This window comes from Paroedura picta, chromosome 3 (assembly GCF_049243985.1).
Source record: "Paroedura picta isolate Pp20150507F chromosome 3, Ppicta_v3.0, whole genome shotgun sequence".
NCBI classification, from domain to species: Eukaryota; Metazoa; Chordata; class Lepidosauria; order Squamata; family Gekkonidae; genus Paroedura; species Paroedura picta.
In genome coordinates this window covers 121,435,607-121,449,294 of record NC_135371.1, presented here as the reverse complement: position 1 = coordinate 121,449,294, position 13,688 = coordinate 121,435,607, and the positions used below count along the sequence as shown (strand labels likewise).

The window sequence follows — 13,688 nt, the reverse complement described above, 5'->3', positions numbered from 1 at the left end:
GCAAAGGATTTCTAGAAAAGTGAAACCCAACGTTAGAATGAATATGGCACTAGAGAGAAAAATCTATTTTGGTTTGTCTGAAACAATAATTTGAATGAATTAGAAGAAACAGGGTGAGATACTGAGAGACTAGCTTGAAAACTGAGCCAAGATTACTCGGTGCTGTTTGAACAATGCTTGTCCGGGTCTCTTATTTTGGTTGCTGTGCTATTATTTCTCCAAGAAAGTGAAGACACAGTCCATGTGATGTGATGCTATAGCACAGCCAAAGGATGCATGCTACCTTGTTTACAAGTCTTGTCACTGACAATTGCTGCAGGCTCCCTGCCAGTGCACGTGGCCCGGAAAACCACCTTCCTTCTTGTTCTACACTTCCTTCCTCCCATCATGAGCTCCTCAAGACGGTGGCATGTTCGGTAATCCCCTTGCCCTGGCTGCCTACCAAGAAGTCATTCCCTTGAGGCGTCTTGTGAGTTGCGGGGAACAGAGCATGCAAAACTGCAACTAGCATGCTGTGCATGCACAACCCTAGCTTCACAGGGCCAGATTTACCAATAGGCTAAGTAGGCTGATGCCTAAGGCCTCAAAATCTAGGGGGCCTCCAGCCAAAGTATATAATATTGTTTGTACTGAGCATTCTGTACATTGAAAGTGACAAACATAGACAAATATATATTTATGAAGTTTTAGAAGATTTTGCTATGAGGAAGGTGAAATAAACTTTTTTAGTTTTAGTGTATTTGATTGTTGTAGTTTATTTCCTACTGTTGTATTTTTAAACCGACTGTTTAATGACAACGTAAAGTAGGATCTATGTCACACTGTCATTAACAGGTAGTCATGATCATCTAGCTAATACTTCCCAGGCTATAAAATTTGTAAGCTCAATATTAAAGAAAAGAAAAAAGAAAATAGCAGTAAATGTATAATTTGATTTTTCTATAAATTTCTGCTTATCCCACAAAAGGTTGACAAAGTTTGGTTATTACAAAAGTTTAATTTTAACATTTATGCTTTTTCACACTACAGTGTTTAACTGCAAAGTCGTATGTATTTTAGAGGAGGAATTGTGAATTGCAGAATTTTACACACCCATCATCATCCAGCATGGTGTAGTGGTTAGGAGCGTAGACTTCTAATCTGGCGTAGACTTCTAATCTTGCTAATCTTGGCAAGCCAGGTTCAATTCCCTGTTCCCCCACATGCAGCCAGCTGGGTGATCTTGGACACGCCACAACCCTGATAAAGCTGTTCTGACTGAGTAGTAATATCAGGGTTCTCTCAGCCTCTCCTTCCTCACAGGGTGTCTGTTGTGGGGAGAGGAAAGGGAATGTGATTGTAAGCCACTTTGAGAATCCTGGTAGAGAAAAGCAACATATAAGAACCAACTCTTTTTAAAATCTTTACTCAAATTTGTTTAAAACACTCTTGACTCTTCCATATTCCTTTAGTTGTGAGGGAGAACAGGGGATGGGGGGGGGGGGCTCACTAATGGAATAGCCTAGGGTCTTTCTTCATCTAAATCCAGCACTGTGGCTTCATAACTCATACAGTCACTGACTTCCCAGCAAATAAGAACTTCTGCAGGGTTATGAAGCTAGGACCAGTGCAGAAATTTCAAGAAGAGGCAGTTGCTCTGTTGTGACTCACAGTACAAGCTAAATACTGCAGTATGTGTAAGCAATGCAGACATAATCAAATTTTTGAAGGGGAGGGCAAGGCAATATACACATTGCAGTCTTGGGAAAGAAAGCAGATGTATATCTTTTATTCAGAAAATGCCTAGGCCTCCTCAAGCCAGCTGAAAGGTAAAAGCCATAAACTCATAAAACCCTGTTTGGCCAGCTAAAGTGGTATTAATAAAACAATCCTGAAGTCAAAAGCAGATAATAAAAACAGTTTCAAAAGATGCCCTCTCCCCAGTTAAAAGCCTGGAGGAAAAGAACCATTTTGACTTGGTGCCTATAGGAAAGTAAGGAATTGAGCCAGGTGAGGGATAATTCATTCAGAAAGTATTCCAAAGGTGAGGTATCACCACATAGGAAAGACCTTGCAATATTGATGCATATAATGACTATACACCATGGGGAAGTGACACCATACAGCTGTGTATGCAGCTACAGATATTTGCTGGAGAAAGTACCACTCCCTCTCTTGCCCACTCTCAGGAATTTGTTCTTAAAATAGCTCTGTAAAGAGTAGTTCCCCAGGACGGACTGATAGACTGACTCTGTCTGTCCGTCCTCTTCACTTTCTGCCATTAGAGTGGTATCATCTGCATATCTGAGGTTGTTTATATTTCTCCCTGCAATAAGGAAGGCCGAGCGTCAAAGAATTGAGGCTTTTGAACTCTGGGGCTGGAGAAGACTCTTGCGAGTCCCTTGGACTGCAAGGTGAACAAACCGGTCAGTCCTAGAGGAGATCAGCCCGGACTGCTCCTTAGAAGGCCAGATCCGGAAGATGAAACTCAAATACTTTGGCCACCTCATGAGAAGGAAGGAATCCCTGGAGAAGAGCCTAATGCTGGGAGCGATTGAGGGCAAAAGAAGAAGACGACAGACGACAGAGAATAAGACGACAGACGACAGAGAATAAGGTGGCTGGATGGAGTCCTGAAGCAATAGGTGCAAACTTAAATGGACTCTGGGGAATGGTAGAGGACAGGAAGGCCAGGAGGATCATTGTCCATGGGGTTGCGATGGGTCGGACACGACTTCGCACCTAACAACAACAACAAGAAGTCTGTCCGTCCGTTTGTCCATCTTAAGGCAGAGTAATAATATAAAATATGTAGCTGAGTAGCCACAAGTGCTAAGCAGACAGATTGAGGTGCAATCCTAGCTTGCCTCTTCTGTTTGCACCCTGGATAATGCAAAAGAACTGGAAGTTTTGCCTGCCAGAAAATCTCCTGGCTACGCTACTTCACATGGAAACAATTCCGCAGGAAAGGAGACAGAATCTTTACCTGCTATAATCACCGGGACTTAAGGACTAACACGTTTTTTTTTTTAAGGATGCTCCAAGATGTTTATTTTTGTTGTGACACAGGAATGTGGCTCTCCCTTTAGCACTATTCCCCCTGACAATGGGGTTCTGAACGGCACATAATTCAACGATCCAGGACGGGAGCGACGCAGCTTCAAAGAAGCTGGCTGTAAAACAACACAGCGCTCGGTTCCTCTGGTTGTGCTCGCGCGCTTGTTTTGCATTGTCTTTCATCCCATCCATTCAAGGTTGCTCGAGAAGGACTTGTGAAATCCCGGGCGGGAGGGATGGGCGCGGCCGTCGGAGGGGCTCCGTCTTCTGCACCTTCGCTCCCTCCCGTGGGGCGTCTCGGGCGCAGGCCAGGCCCGTGGCTCGCTGGGCGTGGCTTGGGGTGGCCCCGGCTCCCGCCCCGCCCTCCCGCAGCCGAGGAAGCGCCGGCCTGAGCCTTAGCGCCGACGTCGACGATGGCATCTGCCGGCTGCTGAGCGGAGCTCGAGGCTTTCGGCCCGGAGTGGCGGGCGGGCTGCTGAACCGGTTCTGCGCTGCCCAGGATGGGCCGGGAGGAGTGCGGCGCTCAGGGCGGAGGGGCCGGCCAGGTAAGGCGACTCTGGGTGGGTGCAGCCGGGCCCGCTCCAGCTGGGGAGACGGGGGTCCCCTAGCATCTGCGCCGGGACGAGCGGGGAGCGCTGGCTCGAGGCAGGAAGCAAGAAGGAGGCTGGAGCCCGGGGTCCCGGGACGCTTGAGCAGGCAGCCCCGCTCCGAGACGTGGTGTGTGTGTGTGGGTGTGGGTGTGTGTGAGAGAGAGCGCGATGTAAAGAGCGGCGGCCACAAATCCGGAGGACCGGGTTTGATTCCCCGCTCTTCCTCCATAGGCAGCCATCTGGGTGACCTTGGACCTGCCACAGTTCTCTCAGTGCTGTTCTCGCAGGGCAATTCTGCCAGAGCTCTCTCAGCCCCACCTCCCTCACAGGGAGTCTGTGGTGGGGAGGGGAAAGGTTTTGGCAAGTCGCTTTGGGACTCCTTCGAGTAGTAAACACAGCGGGGTACAGTTCCTCTTCTCCCTGCTGCCTTTGAAGGGGGCCGCTTGACTTCCTGTTGCTCTGGGGGGGGGGAGGCAGCGATAAGAACGAAGGCTCGGGGCTGGCCGCCGCTCTGAAGACCCCATCTTCGGTGCCTGAAGAATCCGGGGGGGGGGGGGGGACAAAGTTCAGCGAGGTTGACGATTAGCGCCCTTTCGTCTGGTTTTGCTAAATCAGCGGGAGGAACAAGTGTGTTGCAAAATCGACTGGGGTGGGGGCCGATACTAACATTATAACACATGATTGTGGTTTTCCAGCTTAGAAAGCTTTGACAAGCAGTTCTACAGGCTGTATTTTTGGACATAGTCAAGGGTCTGTGTCCCCAGGGCCATATGTGGGGTTGTCGGGGTTGTTCTTGCTTCCCCCCTTCCATTGCATATATCAAGGAGTTGGTGCATGTGGTATCCATAGTAGCCCACCCCCTTGCTCCCAGCCCCAGTTGCTTGGCCCTTTAAAGGTAAAGATATCCCCTGTGCAAGCACCGGGTCATGCCTGACCCTTGGGGTGACGCCCTCTAGCGTTTTCATGGCAGACTCAATACAGTGTGGTTTGCCAGTGCCTTCCCCAGTCATTACTGTTTACCCCCCAGCAAGCTGGGTACTTATTTTACCGACCTCGGAAGGATGGAAGGCTGAGTTTGACCTTGAGCCGGCTGCTGGGATTGAACTCCCAGCCTCATGGGCAGACAGCTTCAAACAGCATTTCACTGCCACCCTGCGCTACAAGAGGCTTGGCCCTTTAGGGCTCCACTATTTTCTCCCCTGAAGGTGAGTCACATTGTTGAACATAGAAAGCTGCCTTACAAGCTGTCAAGCCATTGGTACATCTAGCTCAGCCTTTTTTTTATTGGAACCAGCAGGGTCAGAGTAGGGTCTTGGGCGGAGAAAGGCATTTTTTGTTCCTTGCCACCTAGAATCCTCCTGCAGGAATGCTGGGAATGGAACCTGGAACTTTCTGCAGGAGGGGCTCTGTGGGATGCAAGCTTTAGAAGGCTGGTGTATAAACAACATAATAAATCTGATTGCATTTCCTATTACTGGACCTTCTTGAATACTGGGAGGCTTTTCATGGCTGCCCTGGCCTGGCCTGGCCAGGCTAGCCTGATCTCCTTAGAAGCTAAGTATGGTGGGCCCCAGTTAGCACTTGGATGAGAGACCACTAAGGAAATCAGGAGTTGCCACACAGAGGCAGGCAGTAGTGAACCACCTCCAAACAACTCTAGAGGAGTCACCACAACTTGGTTGAGACTTGATGGCAAAAAAAAATCAAATGCATCTGTATGGAGAACTTCCAGATATGGAACGGTTTTCTCTTTGGCGCACTTTGCCTATGATAATGGTACACCTGGAACTCTTTGCTAATGTCCTCTTCCTGTTAAGATAAAGAAATATACTTGACTTATATTGCTTTAGCCAGTATTTCGCTCTAGTGTTAGCTTCACTTTATTATATTACATTTGCTCTCACTTAAGAAGCTGGTGAAATACTATATCAGTCTTGTTCACAAGTATTTTACATAGATCTACAGTCATGGACTCTGAGTGTTCCCTGAAAACACTTCTCTCCATGATAATTAATTCCTGTCTGCTCCCTCCCATAGCTCGAGCATTGTCTCCTCTGAAATGTAACTGAATGCATTTTGATCGGCTCCAAACTTCATGGCATGCTGGGCCTTAAACCTCAGGGGTTCTTTTCCTCCAAAAGTATGCCTCTGCCCTCTTCTGTCCTGCGTATCTGCTTGGAAATCCACCCTAATACAGTGAAGCTTGCTTAAACTATGCTAACATCTGACTTTAGCTATGCACCCCAGCAGTGTAGCTGTGATAGTCTGATACAGTAAAATATACAGGAGTCTTACGGCAAAATGTTATTCTGCCATATGTTTCTTGTGGACAAGAGCTCATGTAGAGGCTGTAGTCCATAAAATTTCGTACTAGATTAATTTAAATTTTATTCCTCTTTAAGATGCCGCAACAGTCCTGTTTGAACTCTGTGGGATGTGGTTCCAAGTAAATATGCAGATGACTGGGCTGTTTGTTTTTTAAAGGGGGCAAGTTCCCATCTTTCAAACTCAGTTTGTATGAACATGCTTATTCTGGCTTACTTGGGAATACATGGGAAACATCTGCTGGGATATGGAAGGAAGATCCATTCATTTAAAGGATAAAGCCCTCCTCAGAGATTAATTTAGCAGATGTATGGTGAGAATTTTAAAATGTTTTTAACTAACTTAATGTGTTTTTAATGTTATTTATAATTGTATTTTATGCCTTGGTGCTCCCCACCCTGAGTCTCGGGAAGAGTGAGTTAGAGAAATAAGGTTTATTATTATCATTACTTGGTCTTTGCTGTTCATTAATCTAATACAGGAGTGTGTTATCCATGGTATAATCTTTAGCATTTTGGAGGTATATTTATTGGAAGTGATACAAATGCAGATAATTAGTTCAAATGGTATTGTGCACACAGGTGGAAAGACAGCCCGAGTCTCATAATCCCGGATTTCATCTTAAAAAGCGAAGTTTTGCCATGGACTGCAGGACCATGATGCTAAAATTTATTGCAATAGAAGTGTCCAGTTGCAACCTGGGACCTGTTTTCTCAACTTCTGCCTTACTGTCAATCACTGCATGAAGTGTTGGTAAACTGGTACTTATAGCTGTCCTGAATTTCTGTTGTGTCTAAAAAGGGAGCTTTCATTAAGAAACGAGACTGCGGTGGGCCCTGCTTCTGCCACACAGTTTTCATAATGAGGCAGTTTCTCGACTGTCAGGGTGGCAGGGAAGAAACCAGCTGCCAACTGTTCCCTTTCAAACATTAATTCTGCATTTGTGCCTCCCAATTGTTTTAATGCACTCTTGGAAGCCTGATAAACATGTTATTCTCTTACTGTCTGTGTCCTGTTTAGCAAGTAGGGGATGTCCAGAGCACAGTTTGACGCTGGTGAATGAGTGAGGGCTCTGTGTACCTTTCATTTAAGGTCACAACCAGTGCAAACAGGTATTTAATTATTGTTACTCCTGGAGAGGGTAGTCTTTCCCCTGTAAGGTGAAGAATAGGCTTCAGGGGTACAAATATAAATATATAATGTGCTATCTCTAAGGGAAAGTAGTTTGAGGTCAGAAGAAGGCTTACCTCTTGGGGGAATCAAATTAAAAAATATCCTTCCTGGAGCAGACCTGGGAACAAAAGCCTCATTCATTTTAGAGCTGAGTTGGATAAATTTATGAGGGGGTATTGGTTGTATGAGTGTTATTTAGGTTTTTATCGAGCCTGAGGGGAAGGGCTGTGGCTTGGTGGTAGAGGATATGTTTGCATGCAGAAGGTCCCCAGTTCAATCCCAGGCATCTCCGGTATAAGGATCTCAGGAAAGTGTTAGGAAAGACCTTTTCCTGCCTGATCCCTTGCAGCTCAGGATGCATTTCAAATTAATAGGTATAATCTGACAATTTCATAAGCAGTCAAGTTCAAATGAATGTCAACTAGGGTTGTTAGCTCTGAGTTAAGAAATACCTAGATACTTTGGGGGTGGGGGCAGGGAGGAACCTAAGCAGAGTATAATGCTAGGTAATCCACCCTCCAAAGCAGCCATTTTCTCCAGGGGAACTGATTTCTGTCACTTGGAGATGAGTTATAATTCCAGGGGATTCCCAGGTCCCGCTTGGCGACTGGTATCCCTAATGCTTTATTTAAGATATATATTTATATGTCATTCAGAAAAGCAGCTTTATGAAGGGTAGTTTCAAAGAGAGAGAACCTTAAAATCCTGCCTATTCTTCCTGTCAGCCTCAGTTCTCTTCCGATCATTCCCAGATCCTTGCTTCCAGTCTCCTTCTCTCTGACCTAGCCATGGGTACCTCTGTCCAGAGGAGTTACATGGGACTTGTCTTTCTCAACAGTTCCCAGTTACAGCCCCTTTACAGAGTCCATGTAGGTGCTCCAAAGATGGTAACTGTCCCCTTCTTCCCACCCATTTATATTTCCTGGCACTGCTAGCTCTTCTAACCCTACTTCCTGAGTTGCAGGGTTGGCCATTCTTACAAGTGAGCAAACTGTTTGGCAGACAAATATACACATTTAGGCTAGGGTTGTCAACCTCCAGGTGGTGGCTGGAGAATCTCCTGCCATACAGTTTATAAGACAGAACGGTTCTACTGGGCCTATAGTTGAGAGTAACATCAGAATTTTATCTGGACTCTGTCCAAATCCATCTATTTAATCTTCATTTGAGGAATGATATTCTTATACACTGTTTCCTTGATAAGGATGTCACATCAGGCAATAGCAGTTTTGTGTAGTGGTTAAGAGTGGTGGCTTCTAATCTGGAGAGCTGGGTTTGATTCCACATCCCTCCTCCACATGCAGCCAGCTGGGTGACCTTGGGCCAGTCACAGTCCTGTTAGAGCTGTTATCACAGAGCAGTTTCTCTCAGAACTCTCTCAACCCTACCTAATTTACAGGGTGTCTGTTGTGGGGAGAGGAAGGGAAAGTAACTGTAATCCATTTTGGGACTCCTTTGGTAGTGAAAATTGGGGTATAAAAACCAACTCTTTGTCATTTTCAGAAAAATTTATTTTAAGCAATGCATTTTAAAGTAATTTTATAGTTTAAAGTTAAATAATTGCAACAGGTTTCCAGATGACAGAGACCAGTTCGCCATTCTACCCTACTGAGGTCCCTCCCCAAATGTGGCTTTCCATAGGCTGCACCCCAGATCTCCAAGGATTTCTCAGCCTGAGCTTGCCAATGTAAAGCTTGGGGTGCATGAGGTGTAAGGCAATCCTAAACAGAATTACACCATTCTAAATCTACTGGTGTCAGTGGGTTTAGAGAAGGACTTAACTCTGTTTAGAGTTGACCTCTAAACAGGAGGAGAACATAATATTTTGCCCTCGTCCTGAAAAAAAGCCCCAGACGAGGACTCCTTAGACTGCCTTTGAGGAAAGGCTGCACCACAATTTTGTTAGCAATGTTTTTTGTGTGAGAGAGTTCATGTGTGTTTATGTGCACGTGTGTGCAGGAGTATTTTTAAATGTTTGTCTCGTTACAACATACAAGCCAATAAAAAACATGCTTAAATTCTGCCTGCATGATCAATAAAAGCTTAGCAACAATTCTGCGTTTATTTCATGGACCTGAGAACAAAAAGAAGGAAATCATGAAAGTCCCAATTGCAGGCAGAAATGGAAAGGCAGGGAAAGGAGGCAGCTGGCAGGGAAAAGGGGAACAGGCCACACTGATATGCTCATGACGTAATAGTGCTCTGGAGACTCTGGGTCAGTTTGTTTTAGTTTTTTATATATAGGGCCATCATGGAGTAGGTAGAAGAATGTTTCAAGAGGCAGAGAAGTGTGCTCGCGTGCTTTTGAAGGGGGTTCCAGGAGAACTAGATGTGCTGAGGGTGACCCTGAAGGGCAGGGCTAGCTTTCCCCCAAAAATGGTCTTTAAGGACTGGAAACCAGTTATGAAACTGTTGTGTTTGGAGGATCACACAGACCCACGCTAGTGAGAGAGTCTTATTAAGACTATTTCTTGCTCACTGCTAGGCGTTAAGTATCTTAACAAAGTCTGAGACTCCTTCCCTCTATAGGTGTTAAGTAGCTTAGCAAAACTAGTCAATTGTCTCTACTTTTCTAGATTCAATTTGTATATCTTACAAGGGAACATTTGATTGAGCACTTCCTGCCTTTCCTTGCTCTTTGGCTCTGTTACCTCCCTCCCCTTTTCTTTCCATAACTTTTGTACCTACCTCGTCAGGAGCCAATCTGCATTGAAACTGAAGATGGATGCTCTAGTCTGTAGAAAATCATGCTGTAGAAAATCATGCTGACGTCACAGAATGGTCCCCCCCCACCCACCCACCCACTGCACTGGAATAATACAGCTATTCCTTAGGAATGATTGATATGATGGCTTGGATTTATTGGTTCATTTCTGCAGCTGGAATAATTATCACTTTATGGAGAACAACTGTCTTGCCTCCCTTCTCCAGTTAAGGCCCCAGGGCTTCTGTCTATGTCTGTCTGTTCCTCCCCTGAACAATCCCCCTTCAGAGCTTCCTCTCCTTTCCTGGTTCTTGTAGATGTGTTGCTGACTGAGACCTTAACTGGCATTCTCTCTCTCCTTGTTTTCTCCTTCATGGTAAAGAGTGTGTGATCTTGTGTGTCTGCCTGTGTCTTTTGGATCCAAGGGCTGCTTTACAGAATGGCAACTATATGTAAGCAGAGGAAGAAGCTTGGGCTAATTTTGCTGTCCTTGGCCTATCACTCTATATGGCTTCTAACAAACCTGCATTTGTTGAGTTCACACATTAGTTTTTATATGTAGCTGTAAAAATGCAATCTCTGAGAGGTTAAGTGGCAGGAGAGGTCTCCCCAGGAGGTCAGCAGCTGGTCCTCCCCTCTCCTTGCTCCCACTGGGGCAGTTTTGCAGCACATTAATACGTGCATGGAGGCTGTCTGTGTTGGTGTTCTTCCTGCAAAGGATGCTGCAAATCTTTTTTTCAGCTTGTGCTTGTGAAGGGATCCAGCTCTCCAAAAGGAACCCAGCATGGAGAGTCTAAGCAAGCCCAAACTTGTCACATCTTGGAAGCTATGCAGGGTCAGCCCTGGCTAGTGCTTGGAAGAGTGATCTCCAAGGAAGACTAGGGTCATGATTTAAGGCAGGCAATGACAAACCACCTTCAAATGGCTCTTGCCTGGCTGCCAGACAATCCTATGATCTCTTGGCTACATTATACACTTGCCATATGATAAATAAATCTCCCAAAGGAGGTAGCTGTTGAAATTATGGCCTGTCGTTTTGTCACTTCTTAACCTCTCCCCAGATCTTGCTGTAGAGTAGTAGGCCAGGATACAAAGTGCCATCAAACTAGTTATGTGAGTCCAAGAAGACTTTGGAGTTGGTTTGCATTTCTTCAACAAGCCCTCTTGGTCACTCTTGAACCCAAATGGGTTTTGAACAATGGCTTTGTGGTAATGGCATGGGATAGGGAAATAAATCCGGCTGGGTTACTTCAAACTCCTCACCATCCCTATCAGGCTAATCCAGTGTTTCTCAAACTCAAAAACGGGTTGTAGACAGTTCTTTCACAGAGGGGCTGTTAAGTAAGGTTGCCAGCTGTGAGATGGGAAATTCCTGGCCACTTGGAGGGGTGGAGCCCTGGAGGGTGGGGAGGGAGCACGGAGGAATCTAATGCCATAGAGTTCCCCCTCCAAAGCAGCCATTTTCTCCAGGGGAACTGACGTGCGGAGATCAACTGTCATTCCAGGAGATCTTCAGGCCCCACTTGAAGGTTGGCCACTCAACCTAACTGTAAGTGCAGGTGGGAGGAGGAAGATTGAGGTAAGCTGGGAAAGGAAGTTCTGGTAGGCTAAATGATAACAAATGAAAAATGTGCCACATGACCATGAAGTAGAGTCTTTTGCTCAGTATACTCTTCGAAATTTTAAACATGAAAGACACCTTCTTTTTAATGAGATTCCCATATTTTATGTTGGGGAGAGGGAGAGAAGCATGGTGTTGATTTGAAAATGGATCAAACAAATATCAGGAGGTAGGCCCTCTTCAGAAAGGTTGGGATCCACTAGCCCAGGCAACAGTTCAGGTCTTGGCCATCATTTTAAATGTGTCCCTGGGGCAGTTTGTCCAAGTGGTCAGTATTTTGTTGTTGTTAGGTGTGAAGTAGTGTCCAGGTGGCATTTCCTCCCCCCCTCCCCATCCCATTATGTTTAGCCATCTGCAGTCATGAAATACAGTTTTAACTCTACTTGTACCTGAAATCTGAATTGGTGGATTGGTCAGACAGGAAGGCTACATTTTAATGCATGTGTGATTTTGGCATTGATCATTAAGTTGCCAGAGGAAGCCAGTGCATGAGTGATTGATGCAGGGCAAATCTTTCAGTTATTTTTTCATGAGAGATGGAAATGCAGTCAGGATGCTCCATGCAAAGCAGGAGTAGGGGATTTTGTCCCGCTACACGAGTTACCGTTTGGGGCAAGTTCCGAAATATATTTTAAGCATACTGAGAAATGACTTCATTCTTCCAGTGGTCTGTGAGAGGGGAAGTCCTATCTGCTTTAAAACCCTAAGCCCCGTGAAGGAAGCCATATATAAATAAGCCCATTTTGCAAAGTGGGCAATAGTGAACTCTACTGAGGAGGTCTTTCCAAGCACACAAAAGGATATGATTATTTCTGAAGGTATCCAATGCTGCTTGGAAACCAGTGTGATAGTGTGCTGTCAGTAACAAAAAGGCAAGGCAACTGTTTCAGTAGTAGAATACGGCTACTCATTTGAATCTGTTTCAGTAGTCTGCTTTCTGTTTCCCAAAGGGATGGCGAACCCTCAGTTAGAAGCCAGATTTAAATTAAAAAATTTAAAGGAGGAAATAATATGGGGAAAAGTGTCCAATGCCAAGCCAATTGCAAAACTTGGAGACTGACCACACAGATCAGTAGGAAGGTCAGTACGCGGAACAGGCCTGCAATAGAACAGCAGTTTGTCACCAGACCAGAGCCACGTCAAAAGAAATTCTCAGTAGAGCTGAAGGTATCTGTGCCTTTAAAGTAGAAGACAAAATAAAGACAATCTGACCTAAAGATTTATACAGGCAGAGGCAGTGCTTTGTGCCAAACCCTGAGCTGTTACTCTTCCCAATAAGATGTACAACATTGCTTTGTCCATCCACCCTGTCCATTAGACATGAGTATGAACCAAAAAAAGCAGTTTGGTTCATGCTAAGTCCTGAACCAAACCTGACCCCAAATGGCCTCTGATGGACTAAACCAATTTGGTAAGTTCAAGGTATAGTCGAATGGCCTTCGAGGGTGGAGAGAATGAGGCATGGCTTGGCTGCACATTGAATCATTTCAGTCTCTCTTTTATTTCTTTTTCTCTTCTGAATCAAGCCAGTGCTTATTGCCTGAATCAAGCCAGTGCTTATTAACCCAATCAATTTGGGTTCATTTTACATCAGCTTTTCAGTGAGAGTTGTACATTGGAATGTTCATATTAAGGAAAGTCTGTGTGTGGATTTTTTTTTTTGAACTGACATCTTTTGCCATTCTGTTTTTTCCCCAGTTTCTGTATTTTAAATTCCATCGGTCTGACTCATACTGCCTTTACTTTTTCCTCCATCCCATTTCCACCAAGGCACACAAGACTGTCTTCATACTCCCATGTCTCTGTATGCATGCTATTCTGGAATCAAGTTACAGATCTTTGCCAGAATTTATAAATTTAAAAGGTGCTTACCATACATTATTGAGTTGGAATAGGCATAACCAACAGCTTTCCAGTACAGTATACATATTTTTACTATATTTGGGGATTGTAGGCACCATTGGAAGTTCCATTATGGATGGATCCATAGGAATTATAGCTCACCTCCACACTAATGAGATCAGTTTCCTTGGAGAAACTGGCTCTACTGAGGTCCCTCCTCACTTCAAGTCCTGCCCACTCCCAGCTCCACCCACAAATTCTTCAGGTATTTCCCAACCCAGAGCTGGCAACTGTAATACGAACACTATCTTCTGTAATATTCTGAATGGAAGTGGGGAGTGAAATGAGGGACAGGAATGGGAGCTTGCATTCGGAAAAATGTGCTGGGTTTGCACAT

General features: G+C 45.1%; 1 protein-coding gene across 1 annotated transcript in view; it reads left to right on the top strand.

Annotated features, from left to right (window-relative positions):
* Window positions 1-3,423: 3,423 nt before the first annotated feature.
* PIK3R5 (phosphoinositide-3-kinase regulatory subunit 5) overlaps window positions 3,424-13,688 on the top strand; it is an 87,712-nt gene continuing 77,447 nt past the window's right edge. The window contains exon 1 of the mRNA XM_077327504.1: window positions 3,424-3,581. The gene's annotated coding sequence lies outside the window, so the exon portion shown is untranslated. The remainder of the gene's footprint in view (window positions 3,582-13,688) is intronic.